Source organism: Petaurus breviceps, unplaced genomic scaffold (assembly GCF_028583685.1).
Source record: "Petaurus breviceps papuanus isolate PSGF00001 unplaced genomic scaffold, PetGlider_PUasm1.0 174, whole genome shotgun sequence".
NCBI lineage: Eukaryota > Metazoa > Chordata > Mammalia > Diprotodontia > Petauridae > Petaurus > Petaurus breviceps.
In genome coordinates this window covers 10,124,898-10,137,318 of record NW_027185761.1, presented here as the reverse complement: position 1 = coordinate 10,137,318, position 12,421 = coordinate 10,124,898, and the positions used below count along the sequence as shown (strand labels likewise).

Below are 12,421 nucleotides of genomic sequence, written 5' to 3'. Positions count from 1 at the left end.
TTTCTTTCTTTCTTTCTTTCTTTCTCTCCTTTCTTTCTCTCCTTTCTCTCTTTTCTCTTTCTTCTTTCTTCCTTTCCATTCTATTTTTTCCAATTACATGTAAATACAATTTTTAACATTCATTAAAAAAATTGGGGGGGGTTCCAAATTTTCTCCTTCCCTCCTCCTTTCCTCCCTTCCTAAAATGGTCAGCAATTTTATATAGGTTATATATGTGCAATCATTTAAAACATAATTCAATATTAGTAATATTATAAAAGAAGAATCAGATCAAAAGGAAAAAATATCAAAAAAGTGAAAATAATATGTTTTGATCTGCACTCAGGCTCTATCAGTTCTTTCTCTGGATGTGGATGATATTTTTCATTATAAGTCCTTCAGAATTGTCTTGGGTAATTGTATTGCTGAGAAGAGCTAAATCACTCATAGTCGATCATCACACAATGTTGCTATTACTTTGTACAATCTGATTCTGCTCATTTCACTTTGCATATGTTTCCCCAGGTTTTTCTGAAATCTACCTGCTCATCATTTCTTATAGCACAATAGTATTCCATTACATTCATATACCACAGCTTGTTTAGCCATTCCCCAGTTGATGGGCATCTTCTCAATTTCTAATTCTTCATCATCATGAAAAGAGCTACTATAAATATTTTTGTACATGTTTATCTTTTTCCCCTTTTCTGTGATCTCTTTGGGATACAGGCCTAATAATAGTTTAAAGGGAATACACAGTTTTATAGCCATTTGGACATAGTTCCAAATTGTTCTCCAGAATGGTTGGATCAGTTCACAACTCCACCAACAGTGCATTAATGTCCCAGTTTTCCCACTTCTCCTCCAACATTTTTCATTTTCCTTTTCTGTCATTTTAGCCAATCTTACAGATATGAAGTGGAGCTCAAAGTTGTTTTAATTTGCATTTCTCTAATCAATAATGCCAAATGCCAAATCCACTCACACCCAAAAGACTATTTTATAGAGAACTCACAAAAGGTAAGTACTCACGTTGTAGTCAGCAGAAGCATAAAAGGACAATCTTAAGGTATCTCTGACGAACTTTAGTATTAAGGGTGAGACATGGGAAATGCAAGCACAGGACTGCCCAGCATGGCATGTCTGCTATGTTCCATGAGTAAAACACAATTGTAGAAACACAAAGGCAATGTGAGCAGTGCCATTTCCCCTCTACATGTTCTAATGGACTGATCTGTGCCTGATCTGTGGTAATGCCTTCTGAGCTCATAATGGACTGATCAGGCACAAACGCACCATGTCCTGACCTCAACATGGTGATATCATTGGTCTTCTTCAAAAAGGAAGGGTGAACAGCATCAATTTTACTTTATAGGAGGAATTCAAACAGTTGTCAGCTGTTACTGCTCTGCAGTTTATCCATGTTCTGCTTCAGACCTTTAATATCTCAGTTTTTAAGAAAATCGCAAAGTTTAATTTCTGCCTCCAGCATTTTTGCCCATACATACGTAGATGCTGTGAGACCCAGGGTGCTTCACTGGTCCATGCAATTTATGGAAGGGAGAATTATTCATATTCTGGCCCTCAGGGGGGGAGAATCTTTCATATTCTTATTGTCACAAGGATGTGAGCAGGGCTCACACTGTGATGATCATAACAATTTCTTCCTCTCATGGATATTTATGTGAACAGTCCTTTGTAGTTCACAAAATGCTTTCACAATCCATGTTCTCAGTTGATCCTCCCAACAATCTATGAGAGAGGCAGGGAAAGTATTATTCCATTTTATAAGCTGAGAACTAAGTTTGAAATAAGTTAAGCAAGGTTCCTACCTAATATGCAGGTGATAAAGGGCGAAGTTGGCTGGAAGTTAGGCCTTCTGTCTTCACAATCAGTGCCTTGCACCATGGCCTTCCCCCATTTGGGCTAGAATTACAGGAGCAGGAGGAAACCTCAGAGGCAATCTAGTTCTCAATTCATTTTATAGAGATCAGAGTGGGAAATGACTTGTCCAAGGTCACACAAATACTAAATGTCATATTTGAACCCAAGACCTCTCACTTCAAAACAATCTCCTGGTAACTTTTGCAAAATATACTTAAAAGTCAGTCACTACATCATGAGGTTATATAAATGAAGGATTCCTTGATATCTACTGTCTATTCTCCTTTCTCTTTCCTTCCTCCTCTTGTCCCAACATACAAAGCTAGCTTCTTCTTTGTCCTGCAGTTTTGTCTTGTAATTTCTAACATTCAGGGGAGACTTCATTTACTTGGTCATTTCAGAATCCCAGAACCTCTGAGGTGAACCAGGTCAGGAGCTTGCTGGTCTAACCTGTAGCTAAGCAAGAATCCTGTCTACTAGCACACCCAGTTAGCAGTCATGCAGCTTCTGCTCAAGAACCATCAATGAAGAGGAACTCGTGCCCTTCTGAAGCAGTTGTTCATTGTACTTTGGGCAGCTCTGATATTTTTGAAGTTTCTCCTCTCATATCAAGCCCAAACCTGCCTTTTCCCAGCATCCACCCAGAGCCCCTGCTTCTGCCTCTGGTGCCAACTAGAACAAAGTCTAATTCGTTTTCCACATGGCAGCTCTTCAAATATGTGAGTAGACCTATCATGTCCCCTATAAATCTTACTTTATTCAGGCTAAACACACCTAGTTTCTTCAATTGCCAAAGCAAATGGCATTAACTTGAGACCTTTGCCCATCCTTTAGACGTTTCCTAGCTTATTAAGGAAGCTAGAGAGTGCAATGAATACAGCCTGGGCCTGAAGTCGTGAAGATTTGAGGTCAAATGTGGTCTCCAGCACTTTCTAGTTGTGTGACCCTAAGCAAATCACTTAATCTCTGTCAGCTATAAAATTTGGATAATAGCACCTACCACTTAGGATTGTTATGAGGATCAAATAATATAATATGTGTAAAGTACTTAGCACACTGCCTGGTCCATGGTAGGTGTTCAGTAAATGCTTGTTTTCTTTCCTTCCTTATTAAGATTCTTCCTAAAATGTAGTGCCCCGAATATTCCAGATGTGATCTAACCGGCAGAGAGTGCAATGGTAGTGCCATTTCGTGATTTTCGAATGCTATGTTTCCATTAATACAGCACATGATCACAGTTCTTGACTCTCACATCACAACCTTGGATATTCATATAGTACTTATAGCCAATGAAAATCCCCAGATCTTTTTCAGATGAGCTTCTAAAATATTGTTACCCCTCTGGAAACAGCATCGTGGAGGCAGAGAGAGACTGAGAGGATTGCTGAGGGGCACTTTGAATTGCCCAGGACTTTTGAGACCTGCCCCTGGAACTGCCAAGGACTGAGGAGACATGGCTGTTATGCTGGTTCTTCTGCCTCTCCCTTGTGTCTCTCCAAATTTACGTCACCAGCTCCTCCCAGTTCAGCACTCTCTTTTCATGTCAACAAGTCCATCCCACAAGTGGGATTAACAAGCTCTGGGTTTTAACACAATCAAACCAAAAACCAAGCCAATACAGGGGAATCTTTAAATTCCATTACTATTACATGTGTGTCGAATCTTGACACAGGCATGATCTGCTACCATCACCTTCTGTTCATGTAGACTCATGGCACAGATGAGTTGTGTCTTCCTGTTGCTTGCTAAGTTTGAATGCAAAGTGTATAAAATCAAAGTTAAATGATTTTTCCATGGAAGCTATAAGCACTAATATTTGTTATATTGTTCAAGGCCATTTGTTTTGGTAAGAATTCTACATTGTTTCCCAGGTGAAGGGATTTGGAATTTTCCCATTTAGTCCAGTATCTCTTTACTGACTAGCATATTGTCTTGACCATAGGAGATACTTCACAAATATATATTTTTAATTAAATTGGTGGTTGTTGTTCACTCGTTTCAGTTGTGTCCAGTTCTTTGTGACCTTGTCTTGTGGTTTTCTTGGCAAAGATACTGGAGTGGTTTACCGCTTCCTTCTCCAGCTCATTTTATAGATGAGGAACTGAGGTAAACAGCTAGTAAGTGTCTGAGGCCAGATTTGAACTCAGGAAGATGAGTTCTGATTCTAAACTCAGTGCTCTATCCACTGCACCACCTAGTTGCCCCCTGAATTAGTGGACAGGCTTTAAAATAGCTTCTGGTTCTCTAAAAATTGTTGTTCCTATTTGAGACTCCACAGTATTACTAACAAGTAATTTTATTATTTTTTTGTGTGTGGGGGGAGGTCTATATCATGCATGCATTCAGTTTTTCAATAGGACCAGGTGACCTGCTAAGGGTCTGGGACCTCCTTTTGCACTGGTGCACAGCCTCTCCCTGCTTTGGAGTGCTCCCTACACAGCATGTTCCTGACCAGACCAAGTCCCCAGTGTCCACACCCCTCTATCTCCCTACACCTATCTGGGCTGGAAAAGTGATTCACTATGACTTTTTCTTGGATTGCCCCATTAGGATTTGATCTGGTACATTTTCTAGATCTATTTGGAGGAATTTTGGAGGGGGAGATTTCTATACTTCTTTCTGTTCCTCTGCCATCTTGAGGGTAGCTATAATCACAAAATGGCACCCACAGCAGTCAGTAACCCAGTACCATAGGGAAAATTTCCCATCCCCACCATTCCAACCTCCCCCTGCCCCATCCCCAGATCACCTCACTGCTGTACAAGGTGATCCTTCAGAGAGTCAGTGGCCAGTGAATAAGGACCATCTCTCCTTTAACCTCCACCCTTCATTTTGAATGGGATAAAGTGAGCCACACAATGAGCAGGAATCTTTACAACAGCAGACATCATTAAACTATCTTTGCCCAAACCCACCCTTGTTTCAAATCTCTCCATTTCTCTCAGTGACCCTCCCATTCACTAGGCTTATAACTCTGGTGTCTTTTTTTCCTTTCTCATTCTCATTCACCTCACACATTCCTCCAATCAATCGCCAAACCTCATCATTTCTATCTCCAATTCAATTAAATAAACATTTGTTAAGTGCCTAATATATGCCAGATACTTCATTGAGGACTTTATAACTATTATTTGGTCCTCATGACTCTAGGAGTTTAAGTATTATTATTACCCCTATTTTATAGATGAAAAAACGGAGACAGAGGCCAAGTTATTTGCCCAAATTCACATAGCTAGTAAGCGTCTGGAGCAGAATTTGACTCTAGACTGACTCTAGACCCAGCACTCTATTCAGTTCTCCATCTAGCCTCCACAACCTCCCACATCCCTCCCTTTCTCACTATTTACACAATAGCTATCCAAGATCTGGCCCTTATCTTTTCTTGCCTAGACTATTGCAGTGGCTTCCTACTTAGTCTCCTTGCCTCCAGTTTCCTAATGCTTCCATCCATCTTCCATACAGCTGCCATAGTGATTTTCTTATGTCATGGGACTGGTCGCATCACTCATCCTCTCAGTAAACACCAACGGTTCCTTACTGACTGTAACATTACATATTATTTCATCCTTATCTAATTTTCTTAAAATTTCTGCTTCTATGTTAGTTTTATAATATAATTAATTATTGGTACAGTATATGTATGTACATATAACTTACAAGTAAGTTAATTTCTAAATTTATACATATTGAAGGTGTATGTGCTTACAGGTTTTTTTTAATTAAAAGGAAGGTGGAATCAAAAAACTTTACTTTTTTTTTTTCTTGGAGGGGGGAAGACAAGGCAATTGGGGTTAAGTGAATTTATCCAAGGTCACATGGCTAGTTTTTGTGTTAAGTGTCTGAGGTCGGATTTGAACTCAGATACTCCTGACTCCAGGACCCGGCACCTGGTCGCCCTGAATCAAAAAACTTTAGAGACTGATGCTGTAAGGTGTCAGTTTTAGGGGACTTTAATAATCCTTGTATTCTTTTATCTGTGTAGGAAAAAAAAAAGGTCTAATTGGAAAAAAAGTCAGTTACAATAGGAAATTACTATATTCAGATGGAGTGAGCTCCTTCCCTACAGTATCAATCTCCTGCTATTATACCAGGTTATCTAACTCCTTCCACCCATTCATCTGAGGGTGGGCTTTATGCCTCTTGTCCTGGATCAAACTTGTGGGACTTGCCACAGGCACAAGAATTCCTAGTTATGGTTCTGCTTCTGGACCTAGCTAGTATCTCAGAATTGAATTTGTGTACCCTTTCAAATAGGGGAGAACCAAGATCATCTTAATTTAGGCAAAACAGATGCTGGCAACCTCAGAGCCTTTCCTGTGGTCACTCTCTTGTGAGTCAGTGGAAATCCGGGGAGAGAGCCAAATCCTGCTGACCTCCAGGCCACAGTTCTAACCACAAGACCACATGGCTTATTTCATCTAGTAATTAATAAGTGTTGTAATGCCCAGCACAGTGCCCTACAAAGATGCTTACTCCTGGTAAATGTTTATTGATGCTGATGATTGTTGGAACATTATTATATCCTACAAAGACATGCTGAACATACAGGAAGTTTAATTACACATCACTTGCACTGTTAGAATGACCATCGATCCATTCATATTAATGTTACTCAATAAAGTTGGAAACTCCTTTCAAATATAAAACAGATTCTTTCTGTCCTTTGAGTAAGCAACTGACAAGGTGATTATTAGGTATCTAATTCAGGTCATCCTTCAGTGGCAGCATAAATAGTATTTCCTCTGAATTCAAGTGAAAGTTGTTCCTAATACCCAAGTCAGATTCCACTTACAACAGTATTTCAGAGAATTCAGAAAAATATTTTGCACATGTGATTTTGCGTGATGTCTAGAAGTACTGTATTTTCTCCTGCTTTGACTATGAAATATAACCAGCAAAAAGTGGAAAGAGGCAGCAATTTTATGGGTCTCTAATGCAGACAACTGCATGAACTTGAGATTTAAAAAAACACATGTTTTGTGTGAACCACCGCATGTTTACAGATGCCACATCTCACTTGGAGTTCACAACTGCCTTATGAGGTCTATGAGACATTATTATACCCGTTTTGAAAATGAGGAAAAAAAATATTAATGGATTGATGGTAATTCTAACAGTGCAAGTGATGTATAATTGAACCTCTTAGACTTTAATCCAAATTGTACTTGACTTGGGCTTGGCTCTAAATTTTCTCTCCTCTCCACAATACCTCAATCTACTCCAATGAATTCTTCAAATAAGTAATATCATTATGATTCTGTGTGCTTACTTATTGGGTATAAATTTAGAATTGGAAGTGATTTTCAAAATATTCTAGTCAAACCCCTGAATTTTATACATAAATGAACTGAGACCTGGAGAGGTTAAATGCCTTGCCTTAAGTCATATGGAAAATAAGGGGCAGAACTGAGATTTGAACCTAGGTCTGTTGACTGCAAATCCAGCAGTGTTTCACTCTGCCATCTTGTTTTTTTCAGACACCTGAGTATTTTAATGGATCCATGATGTAATTGATATTGGAATTTCTGTCAATGAATGAATGAACTAACCTGATATGTTTCTCTAACAAAGAGTAATGTGTACTGAGTAATAAAGTTCTCTTGGGTGGAACAGAATTCTTTGACTTGTCAGGATCTGTGGATTAAAAGGGACTGAGTGGATTTTTTTTTTAAGCAATCGGGGTTAAGTAACTTGCTCAAGGTTACACAGCCAGTTATTTCTGGGTGTGGTGCTGAGTGTCTGAGCCCGGGATTCGATCTCTAGGTCATCCCAACATTGGGGCCGGTGCTCTTACTCCCTGAGCCACCTGGCCACCCCTAAGCAATTGGGGTTAAGTAACTTGCTCAAGGTTACACAGCCAGTTATTTATGGGTGTGGTGCTGAGTGTCTGAGGCCGGGATTCTATCTCTAGGTCATCCCAACATTGGGGCCGGTGCTCTTACTCGCTGAGCCACCTGGCCACCCCTGGACTGAGTGAATTTTAAAGAGATGACATTGATTGGTTTTTGCTATGTTTATTCCCCTCACCCTGGAGGAAAAACATTGGGAAAACTGGGATACAGGTGAGTGAGGCTGTTGAATGTGTGATTAGCATTTGAGGTTTGAGTGGTTGGTTTGAGTGATTAATTTGAGTGAGAAGGGGTGACAGAGATGGCTTCAGTGGCTGGTATTTGAACCACATATTGTGGACTCCAGACTGCAGCCTAATGGTGCAGCTTCATGGCATATACTAGGGGCAATAACTGTATTGAGATTGGGGGCTTGTGGTGTGGTTAAAATCAGATTGTGGGGTTAAATCAGGACATGGCCTACTGTCAGTGGGGTCCATAAAGATGTTAGAATATTGGGGCTGGGGGCAATTTTATTAGCATTCCATCACTAATGTAACAGCTTAAGATTGTATCTGTAGAGGATTGATTGTTTCAAAAGTTTCCCTAAGAGAGACAGCTGATAAAGGATGGCAGTGTGCCTGTCTCTCCCTGTTTTGGTCTGGGGGAGGAGAGTATGGATATTAAATCCAAAGTTTTTCTGTTCTTTAACTTTTGCTTTTATTTTCTGTTTAATTAGTTTGAACACCAGCATAGACAAAGTTTTGATCCATTTGTAAGTGTTTCTGGTTATTATGTTTGCACATTTGTGAATAGTGGGTGCAGCTAGAGGCATTGTAGGTAAGAGGGCTAAACCTGAAGTAAGAAAGACCTGAGTTCAAATCCAGCTTAAATAGCCACTGGTGATTTTAATCTCATTTTTCTGTCTTGGCAGAATCACTTGCTCCAAATGATCCTGAGTAAGAAAGAGGAAGAGTGAAGGACATTGATTAAACGAAAGTCATTCCCAATGGGAAAGGAAAGAGCCAGAAAAGAGAGCCTCTGTCCCTTTGAAGGTGAGGTCTAGCTAAGCAGGAATAGCTAATTTTCTGTTAACTACATATCCTAACCACATGTCACCAGTCATAGTTACAAATGAGTGAATAAAAAGCATTTATTAGTGTCTGTTATGTGCCAGTCACTGTCAGGTGTTGGGATTATAAAGACAAAAGTGAGAGTCTCTGCCCTCAAGGAATTTATTTTATTTTTTTAAAAACAAATTTTTATTGATATTTTTTACATAATCAATATGTCCCTGTTCCCTCAGTTATCCCTTGTAACAAATGATTTTTTTAAAAAGAGAAAAAAATGAAGAATAGAAAAAATTCAGCCAAGTCAATATGTTGAAAAAAAATCCTGAAAATCTATGCAGTGCTCCACATTTATGACCTGCTCCCCACCCCACAACCTACCCTTCAACCTCTGTAAAGAAAGAGGGAGAGGTATCTTCTCATGTCTCTTCTTTGGATCAAGCTTGTCCTTTGGACTTTTGTTTGTTTCTTTGGTTTGTTTTTTGCAACATTCTTCTTTGTCTTATGTCTGTTTTACCCCCCATTTATATTGTTATAGTCATTGTGTATATTGTTTTGCTGGTTCTGCTTCCTTTATTTTGCATCAGTTCCTATCATTCTTTCTGTACTTCTCTGTATTCATCACATGTTCTATGTTTCACAGTACATTCAGTTACCATAATTTGTTTAGCCATTCTCCAAATGATGAAATTGTTTCCATTTCTTTTCTACCACTAGACAATGTTCTAGTGCCTTCTTTTTTGACAATAACCTCCTTGGGGTATATGACTGGCAGTGAAATCTCTCCATTAATAGGTAGGAACATTTTTAACTGCATAATTTGCATCATTCCAAATTGCTTTCCAGAATGGTTGTCCTAATTCATAGAAGAGCTTATATTCTTGTGAGAGGAGACAATGTACATTGGGAGACTGGTGGCCCAGAAAGAAGTTTTTGTCTTGAAAGTCAGAGAAAGTGGAGGGAAGGGGTGGTGGTGGAGCTGTAGAACAGTGGCCATCCAGCCCTTTCGAGATTCAATTGCTGTACTGATTTGATTGCTATTCCAAAAGCAAGACCTGGAAAGGAGTGGACAGGTGTTCAGCCAGAGGGTGAAGTTGCAAAGATGAGTGACTTTACTTACTGAGGGAGTGAGTCAAGGTCTGTGACCCCAATTAGTGATGATCCAGTTGAGGGAGGGGGATATCAAGGCAGATGGAAGGATACCTAGAGATGTTCAGGGTGGATGGAAGTAAAGCAATTGTAGGTGGGGGATCCGGAAAGTCTTCATGTTGTCCATGGCATTCAATCTTGCTTTGGGACCTGTCATTTCCTGAGTGTTGACCATATGATATAGCAAACACATCAAAGGATACATTTGCGAATGAGACATGGTGAATGATAATAATAACTCACTTGTATGTAGCACATTAAGGTTTGCTAAGTGTTTTGCATGCAATATTTCATTTTCTCCTCAGTATTATAACCTTGGAAGGTGGGAGTTATTTTTATTCCCATTTAACAGATAAGGTCACTGAGGCTCAGAGAGTGTAAGCAATATATCCAGGGTCACACAGCTAGTAAGTATCTGGAGCTGAATTAAAATCTAGGTTCTTTTTTATTCCTTGTCTTTTTATTATGCCATGCGTCCTCTCAGAAAGACAGACATTTAAACAAAGACAATACAAAATGCTTAGACAATTGTCTCAATCTCATTTTACTAATTCTCTTTTCTCTACATTCTCCAATCCTGCTTCTGATCCATATGACCTATGTAATCTCAGCAAGTTGATTCATCTCCCACAGATATAGTTTCCTTATCAATAAAATGAGGAGATTGGACAAGATGGCTTCTGGGTCCTCTTCCAGCCTTTGGTCTATGATTCGATGATTCTTGTTGATGAGGGACCGAGAAAGGAAAAGAGTAAAGAAGAACAGAAGGAACTGAGATAGGATTGAGAGCATATGAGAGAATATTCCAAAAGGGATGGAAAGAAAGGGGGTGAGGTTAGGGGCAGGGTAAAAGAAGTCAGTAGAGAAATAAATAGCAACGGTGACAACGTAGGTGATGAAACATTTTCCTGGGAGGGTTCCTTCACACTGGTAAAATGGGTCAAGACTCCTTTGTTGACAAACACCATTCAGAGTATCGTACTTTGATGCTTACTCTCCCTTCTTCACTACATTTCATTATTCTTTGGCTTTATTGGGTTCTCAGCTGGAATGCTGAACAGATTGACGTGTCTGCCCAAGATTGCCCAGTCCTTAACGGCCCAGCAAGTGCTGCCTCAGTGGGAGTTCGGGGAGGCAGAGGCCTCTTCCAGCCAAGGCCCTTCCCCCTCATCTCACCTCAGAGGCCTGAGCCACCTGGTTCTGCTGTGTCCTCACAGCAACATATTTCTGACAGCAGCAAACCTGCTAATGAAACTGCTGCCCCAATGGAGAATCCCAGCTGGAGCTCTCTAAAAGCAGGTCTAACTCCACACTGGAACACTAATAGCTTGAACCACCATGCTGACTGACCCAGACACCTCCCTCCTTCCCACAATTGGGCCAGTTGGCTCATCTGTGCCAGAAAACAAAATGGAGGAAGAGGGGGAGAGAAAAAAGAGTGTGATGTTCTCCTTTCCTCGTCAATCAGTGCTCATTATGCTACCGCTATCCCTGTTTCCTCACTTCCCCGATAATTTGAGTTGGCCCATGAGGATGGTACCTAAAAACTTCATAGGTACCTAAAGATGAACCTGTAGTTTTTCTCCCTCCTTGATAGAGACCAATTCATATAACTGAGTCCAGCTTTTTGAAAAGATCTGTCCACAACTACTGGGTACATGAATCAAAGGCTAGATCTGTAGGTGCAGGCATGCATTAAAAATGGTGACGGCCTTTTCTAACTAAAAAGGACCATCTCAGCTATAGCCCCTGCTGTCAGGTAAGAGTTGAGTGTACCCAGGCCTCCTCAGGCTTATTTTTGGATGTCTGGAAACTGTTATAACCATGCAAAGCTATATAACTTTGTATCTCAAAACCTTCCCTGCTTAGAAGTCCTTTCTCCAGATGAAAAATACTTTTAATTATTCTTATACTAAATTTAGGGGAGAATAAATGGTCCCATGCTCTGTAGACCTGAAAACTGTATCGCTTAGCCTTCTTTCTTCCAAGGGGTTTTTGAAACAGGGAAAAAAGGGAGAAAAGCTTGTATGACAAGCACACAGACTTGTGCAGGGGAACAAACACTGGCCTTGGACATAGAAGGCCTAAGTTCAAATCTTGACTCAGGCACCAGCTATGTGACCTTGGTTAAATCACAACCTCTCTGAGCCTCAGTTGTCTTGTGAACAGGCTCTGATAAGGGACCTTGTTAGCCTTAAATCTGCTGGGAACCAGGCCTCTGTGACACTTCCTGCAGTCTCCTTTCCATGTCCCCACCCCTACCATCACCCCTTTATATGCTGTCTTTTCCTACTGGAATGTAAGCTCTGTGAGGGCTGGCTATGCTTTGTTTTCATTTGCTTAGCACACAGTAAGCACTACATAAGTGCTTTCCATTTTTTTCTATCTTTGCCTATCTCTGTTTTTGTCAGATTCTCTCTCTGTCTCTCTCTGTCTCACTCTCTCTTCTCTCTCTCCCTCTCTGTCTCTGTCTCTCTGTCTCCTTATCTCTATTTGATCCTCTTTGCCTCT

At 40.2% G+C, this 12,421-nt stretch overlaps 1 long non-coding RNA gene across 2 annotated transcripts in view; it reads left to right on the top strand.

The window, feature by feature from the left end:
* LOC138158386 (uncharacterized) overlaps nt 1-12,421 on the top strand; it is a 44,720-nt gene that overhangs the window by 24,789 nt on the left and 7,510 nt on the right. Inside the window, exons 1-2 of one of the 2 annotated variants that reach the window (XR_011167626.1) lie at nt 7,687-7,925; nt 8,626-8,746. This is a non-coding gene — a long non-coding RNA (uncharacterized lncRNA). Of the gene's footprint in view, nt 1-7,686; nt 7,926-8,625; nt 8,747-12,421 lie in introns of those variants that run through there. The other variant, XR_011167625.1, reaches the window with a different exon arrangement.